The 7,500-nt window shown below is 54.4% G+C and overlaps 2 non-coding genes and 1 pseudogene across 2 annotated transcripts; all 3 read left to right on the top strand.

The window, feature by feature from the left end:
• Window positions 1-3,887: 3,887 nt before the first annotated feature.
• On the top strand, window positions 3,888-5,780 carry LOC126317871 (small subunit ribosomal RNA). Its single transcript, XR_007556981.1, has one exon. It is a non-coding gene; the product is annotated as a small subunit ribosomal RNA (ribosomal RNA).
• Window positions 5,781-6,141: 361 nt separating this feature from the next.
• LOC126317957 (5.8S ribosomal RNA) lies at window positions 6,142-6,296 on the top strand. Its single transcript, XR_007557059.1, has one exon. It is a non-coding gene; the product is annotated as a 5.8S ribosomal RNA (ribosomal RNA).
• A 188-nt stretch (window positions 6,297-6,484) lies between these two features.
• The window catches only part of LOC126317968 (large subunit ribosomal RNA), a 4,759-nt pseudogene continuing 3,743 nt past the window's right edge, over window positions 6,485-7,500 (top strand).

Below are 7,500 nucleotides of genomic sequence, written 5' to 3' on the forward strand. Positions count from 1 at the left end.
GCCGGCAGGCCGCGAGACCTGACGCCCGGCGGCAAAGAGTGCTCCTCTGAGGATATAGATGTTCCGTTCCGCCGCATAATGGTGACGGTGACCGCTGCCTGCGGTGGCAACGCTGGGCAGAGTCGATACTCGCTGTGTGGTGGAAGGTAAACATTATGCGGTACATCAGTACTTTCCTAATAGTTCGGTCGTCTCACGGCACTGCTTAGTAAATGATGCAAGGCCACATATAGATGATTTATGCGAATGTCCCTATACGTGCTGTAAGACTGGGCACACAACGTGAATCGCACGTCAGCCAGACACTCGAACATGCACCACTCTCGGCCTGCAACGGAGACACACAATACGTAAACATCTGGAATGCGACAATGTCGAGTGCATCCTCTCTGCGACATTGCACCGTCGACACTATGATAACCAGAGCAGTAGGTCCACCTATAAAAGCACAATACCCCACTCCTCCGACAACTACCATTGCTCAGATAAACCAACACACATCCTACACAGAGGGGCACCAAATATCACCCCCCGCCCTCGTGTTATACCACATGAAAAATTGCAGAAGTGAGAGACACAGACCCGCCAGCCTCTTGCTACAAGCATCGAACCGACGTGACGTATCTGACGGTGACTCAGGCATCCGCGTACTGCCACCACTATCCACCCCCCCCCCTCTCTCTGCCCCCTTCCCACACAATACCAAATGTAACCAACTTTATCGCTTAACCTAACTGTGGCTGTACCACATTATCGCTTAACCTAACTGTGGCTGTACCACATTATCGCTTAACCTAACTGTGGCTGTACCACATTATCGCTTAACCTACCTGTGGCTGTACCACATTATCGCTTAACCTAACTGTGGCTGTACCACATTATCGCTTAACCTAACTGTGGCTGTACCACATTATCGCTTAACCTAACTGTGGCTGTACCACATTATCGCTTAACCTAACTGTGGCTGTACCACATTATCGCTTAACCTAACTGTGGCTGTACCACATTATCGCTTAACCTAACTGTGGCTGTACCACATTATCGCTTAACCTAACTGTGGCTGTACCACATTATCGCTTAACCTAACTGTGGCTGTACCACATTATCGCTTAACCTAACTGTGGCTGTACCACATTATCGCTTAACCTAACTGTGGCTGTACCACATTATCGCTTAACCTAACTGTGGCTGTACCACATTATCGCTTAACCTAACTGTGGCTGTACCACATTATCGCTTAACCTAACTCTGGTTGTACCACATTATCCCTTAACCTAACTCAAGTTGTCCCTTAACCTAACTCAAGTTGTCCCTTAACCTAACTCAAGTTGTCCCTTAACCTAACTCAAGTTGTCCCTTAACCTAACTCAAGTTGTCCCTTAACCTAACTCAAGTTGACCCTTAACCTAACTCAAGTTGTCCCTTAACCTAACTCAAGTTGTCCCTTAACCTAACTCAAGTTGTCCCTTAACCTAACTCAAGTTGTCCCTTAACCTAACTCAAGTTGTCCCTTAACCTAACTCAAGTTGTCCCTTAACCTAACTCAAGTTGTCCCTTAACCTAACTCAATTTGTCCCTTAACCTAACTCAATTTGTCCCTTAACCTAACTCAATTTGTCCCTTAACCTAACTCAATTTGTCCCTTAACCTAACTCAATTTGTCCCTTAACCTAACTCAATTTGTCCCTTAACCTAACCCACGTTGTCCCTTAACCTAACTCAATTTGTCCCTTAACCTAACTCAATTTGTCCCTTAACCTAACTCAATTTGTCCCTTAACCTAACTCAATTTGTCCCTTAACCTAACCCACGTTGTCCCTTAACCTAACTCAATTTGTCCCTTAACCTAACCCACGTTGTCCCTTAACCTAACCCACGTTGTCCCTTAACCTAACCCACGTTGTCCCTTAACCTAACCCACGTTGTCCCTTAACCTAACCCACGTTGTCCCTTAACCTAACCCACGTTGTCCCTTAACCTAACCCACGTTGTCCCTTAACCTAACCCACGTTGTCCCTTAACCTAACCCACGTTGTCCCTTAACCTAACCCACGTTGTCCCTTTGCCTAACATAGTTCACTGCTCGGAATCTCTGGTGTCGTTGTTATCCTCATGTAGATGTCTTGCGAGTGTTGCTTACTTTCCACATATTCCCGCTATCCACTGTCAATTGTACTGCAATAGGACTATATCGCCGCCCCCCCCCCCCTCTGTCCCCCTTATTGTGTCTCTGTCCTCTCAAGCTGGTCGGTCTGGCGTTTGAGTGTTAAATGAGCCTCGCAGCTGTTCAGTTGCATTCAGATGTCGACGCCCTCAGTGTACGTCGTGGTATGGTCTGTGTCCATTGTCCGCTGATGTCGTACGCGTAACCCACACGCTGTACCGATCATCGGTCGTTACGTACAGAGTGAAGTAGTGTGATACGTGTGACCGTACGCTGGCTGTGCCCAACGGTGTCGAATCTCAATTTCCATATGTTGTGCTCGATGCTACTTGTCTCGTCTCCCAATAACAGCTAGGTTGCACTGTGGTACGCCGTAGAGGCGTGTGGGAGGAACGTACGAACGCATTGTATGTCACCCTGGGTCGCTGGGGGTGGTGGTGCGGTGAGTCAGGTCAGGTCAGGTCAGGTCAGGTCAGGTCAGCGTGAGCCGTCTGATGTAGTGACGCGTGTATTCCGACTTTGTCGTATTGCCTCACACAAAGTGCTACCCTGGTGGACCGCGTTCCATATCTGGGACATGCCGCAGATGCCGGTTGACAGTGGATCGCGGAAGGGACATCGCATACGTGCGCGGGCCACCTTCCACGTGTTCTCTTCTGCACATGTCGCAGTGTGTATGTGGTCTGATGTAGCGTGTCGTGACACATGACATCCTGGCATGCAAGAATTGTTGAATTCGCAAATGTAGGTGGACATCTACGTTTACTGCCCAAGATACGCAAATGAACTGGAAATCCGTTGTTGAGCGGTTGTTCACGCTGGAGGTGAATCTGTGATGGCGACGATCGGTACAGCTATTAACCGGTTGTTTCAGCGGTACCCGCCACATCCACACACGTGACTAGGTCCATGTGGGTATGAAGCGATACGCGGCGGTGGCTTGGTGGGACTGTTCCCGGCCGGTGAAGGGGGGCCGCCCGGCGTGTTGGCCGCGCGCTGCGTGGGCGCACGCGCAACAGGCGGCTGGTGGGGGGCGCCGAGTGGCAGGAGCGCCAGCCGACGGGCCCGGCAGGCGGTGCAGCTACGCTGCGGCGCACCCTGCACGCGGCGCCTGGCGGCCAAAGTTGGTTCAGCCGAGCCCGGTGCGAAGCGCGGTGGACATCTGCAGTGTGCTGGTCTGATTGAGGACTGTGTGCGTTGAGGATGCGCCGCCGCCTGGCACTCGGCGCCGCGACGCCGTCTGCTGCTCGGTCGCCCCAGCGGTTCTCGCAGGTGGTTTGTATCGCAGTTGTGCGGACGTGTTGGCGCGTGCGCTGTGCTGGGAGAGTTCGCTTCTGCACCCAAGTGGGGCTTTGCCCTTGTGTGGCGCTGGCGTTGGAGCTGCCGGTCACCATAGGTGGCGCGTGTTGTCTCCCGCCGGCAATGCCACGACAGCACGCTCCCGGGCCTCTGTCGGCAGCGGCAAGCTCAGTTGGGAGCAAGGGTGTTCGCACTAAAACCGTCTACTCGCCTAACTCCGGGCGATTGCGCCTCTCTCGAAACCGACCAAGTACCTAGGACGGCGCTGCGCGCCGCCGGGACCTGAGAGGGTTTCGAGGTGTATCGTGCAGGGGAGCTCGGCCTCCTCCTGTTTGCAGAATAATTGAGCGGACGCTTGCGTGTTCGCGCGGGCCCCCGGGACACACTCCCGGGCGGCCGGCTGCTCAGCTCTAGTTGACGCAGCTCCCTGGTTGATCCTGCCAGTAGTCATATGCTTGTCTCAAAGATTAAGCCATGCATGTCTCAGTACAAGCCGCATTAAGGTGAAACCGCGAATGGCTCATTAAATCAGTTATGGTTCCTTAGATCGTACCCACGTTACTTGGATAACTGTGGTAATTCTAGAGCTAATACATGCAAACAGAGTCCCGACCAGAGATGGAAGGGACGCTTTTATTAGATCAAAACCAATCGGATTGGCTTGTCTGGTCCGTTTGCCTTGGTGACTCTGAATAACTTTGGGCTGATCGCACGGTCCTCGTACCGGCGACGCATCTTTCAAATGTCTGCCTTATCAACTGTCGATGGTAGGTTCTGCGCCTACCATGGTTGTAACGGGTAACGGGGAATCAGGGTTCGATTCCGGAGAGGGAGCCTGAGAAACGGCTACCACATCCAAGGAAGGCAGCAGGCGCGCAAATTACCCACTCCCGGCACGGGGAGGTAGTGACGAAAAATAACGATACGGGACTCATCCGAGGCCCCGTAATCGGAATGAGTACACTTTAAATCCTTTAACGAGTATCTATTGGAGGGCAAGTCTGGTGCCAGCAGCCGCGGTAATTCCAGCTCCAATAGCGTATATTAAAGTTGTTGCGGTTAAAAAGCTCGTAGTTGGATTTGTGTCCCACGCTGTTGGTTCACCGCCCGTCGGTGTTTAACTGGCATGTATCGTGGGACGTCCTGCCGGTGGGGCGAGCCGAAGGGGTGCTTTCGCGTCCCGAGGCGGACCCCGTTTAAATCCTACCAGGGTGCTCTTTGTTGAGTGTCTCGGTGGGCCGGCACGTTTACTTTGAACAAATTAGAGTGCTTAAAGCAGGCAAGCCCGCCTGAATACTGTGTGCATGGAATAATGGAATAGGACCTCGGTTCTATTTTGTTGGTTTTCGGAACCCGAGGTAATGATTAATAGGGACAGGCGGGGGCATTCGTATTGCGGCGTTAGAGGTGAAATTCTTGGATCGTCGCAAGACGAACAGAAGCGAAAGCATTTGCCAAGTATGTTTTCATTAATCAAGAACGAAAGTTAGAGGTTCGAAGGCGATCAGATACCGCCCTAGTTCTAACCATAAACGATGCCAGCCAGCGATCCGCCGCAGTTCCTCCGATGACTCGGCGGGCAGCCTCCGGGAAACCAAAGCTTTTGGGTTCCGGGGGAAGTATGGTTGCAAAGCTGAAACTTAAAGGAATTGACGGAAGGGCACCACCAGGAGTGGAGCCTGCGGCTTAATTTGACTCAACACGGGAAACCTCACCAGGCCCGGACACCGGAAGGATTGACAGATTGATAGCTCTTTCTTGATTCGGTGGGTGGTGGTGCATGGCCGTTCTTAGTTGGTGGAGCGATTTGTCTGGTTAATTCCGATAACGAACGAGACTCTAGCCTGCTAACTAGTCGCGTGACATCCTTCGTGCTGTCAGCGATTACTTTTCTTCTTAGAGGGACAGGCGGCTTCTAGCCGCACGAGATTGAGCAATAACAGGTCTGTGATGCCCTTAGATGTTCTGGGCCGCACGCGCGCTACACTGAAGGAATCAGCGTGTCTTCCTAGGCCGAAAGGTCGGGGTAACCCGCTGAACCTCCTTCGTGCTAGGGATTGGGGCTTGCAATTGTTCCCCATGAACGAGGAATTCCCAGTAAGCGCGAGTCATAAGCTCGCGTTGATTACGTCCCTGCCCTTTGTACACACCGCCCGTCGCTACTACCGATTGAATGATTTAGTGAGGTCTTCGGACTGGTACGCGGCATCGACTCTGTCGTTGCCGATGCTACCGGAAAGATGACCAAACTTGATCATTTAGAGGAAGTAAAAGTCGTAACAAGGTTTCCGTAGGTGAACCTGCGGAAGGATCATTACCGACTAGACTGCATGTCTTTCGATGTGCGTGTCGTGTCGCGCAACACGCTACCTGTACGGCAGTGGCCGTGCGCCGCGTGCGGAACCACGCGTGCCTCTCAAAACTAGCGGAAGTGTTGTTGTTGTGTGGTACGAGCGCTGAAGCTCTGGAGCGGCTGGCCTGCGGTACCTGGCGCCTGGCGCCGGTTTTGAATGACGTTCGCCCGAGTGCCTGTCCGCTCCGGTGTGGAGCCGTACGACGCCCATCGGCTGTGAGGCCGTTGGACACAAAAAAATAGTGGAACAGGGGCCGTCAGACGCCTCAGTCCCGCAAATGCTACTGTCTTGAAAGAGACAGTGGGAGACTGAAAAGGAAAAGATCACCCAGGACGGTGGATCACTCGGCTCGTGGGTCGATGAAGAACGCAGCAAATTGCGCGTCGACATGTGAACTGCAGGACACATGAACATCGACGTTTCGAACGCACATTGCGGTCCATGGATTCCGTTCCCGGGCCACGTCTGGCTGAGGGTCGGCTACGTATACTGAAGCGCGCGGCGTTTGTCCCGCTTCGGAGACGTGGGAGTGTCGTGGTCGCCTGTGTGGCCGGCCGCGTCTCCTTAAACGTGCGATGCGCGCCCGTCGCCTGGCGGTTCGCATACCGGTACTTTCTCGGTAGCGTGCACAGCCGGCTGGCGGTGTGGCGTGCGACACCTCGTACAACGACCTCAGAGCAGGCGAGACTACCCGCTGAATTTAAGCATATTACTAAGCGGAGGAAAAGAAACTAACAAGGATTCCCCCAGTAGCGGCGAGCGAACAGGGAAGAGTCCAGCACCGAACCCCGCAGGCTGCCGCCTGTCGTGGCATGTGGTGTTTGGGAGGGTCCACTACCCCGACGCCTCGCGCCGAGCCCAAGTCCAACTTGAATGAGGCCACGGCCCGTAGAGGGTGCCAGGCCCGTAGCGGCCGGTGCGAGCGTCGGCGGGACCTCTCCTTCGAGTCGGGTTGCTTGAGAGTGCAGCTCCAAGTGGGTGGTAAACTCCATCTGAGACTAAATATGACCACGAGACCGATAGCGAACAAGTACCGTGAGGGAAAGTTGAAAAGAACTTTGAAGAGAGAGTTCAAAAGTACGTGAAACCGTTCTGGGGTAAACGTGAGAAGTCCGAAAGGTCGAACGGGTGAGATTCACGCCCATCCGGCCACTGGCCCCCGCCCTCGGCAGATGGGGCCGGCCGCCCGCGCGGAGCAATCCGCGGCGGGGTCGTGTCCGGTTGCCTTTCCACTCGCCGCGGGGTGGGGCCGTTCCGGTGTGCGGTGGGCCGCACTTCTCCCCTAGTAGGACGTCGCGACCCGCTGGGTGCCGGCCTACGGCCCGGGTGCGCAGCCTGTCCTTCCGCGGGCCTCGGTTCGCGTCTGTTGGGCAGAGCCCCGGTGTCCTGGCTGGCTGCTCGGCGGTATATCTGGAGGAGTCGATTCGCCCCTTTGGGCGCTCGGGCTCCCGGCAAGCGCGCGCGGTTCTTCCCGGATGACGGACCTACCTGGCCCGGCCCCGGACCCGCGCCGCTGTTGGCTCGGGATGCTCTCGGGCGGAATAATCGCTCCCGTCAGCGGCGCTTCAGCTTTGGACAATTTCACGACCCGTCTTGAAACACGGACCAAGGAGTCTAACATGTGCGCGAGTCATTGGGCTGTACGAAACCTAAAGGCGTAATGAAAGTGAAGGTCTCGCCTTG

The sequence above is a fragment of the Schistocerca gregaria genome, unplaced genomic scaffold (assembly GCF_023897955.1).
Source record: "Schistocerca gregaria isolate iqSchGreg1 unplaced genomic scaffold, iqSchGreg1.2 ptg000649l, whole genome shotgun sequence".
Taxonomy (NCBI): Eukaryota; Metazoa; Arthropoda; class Insecta; order Orthoptera; family Acrididae; genus Schistocerca; species Schistocerca gregaria.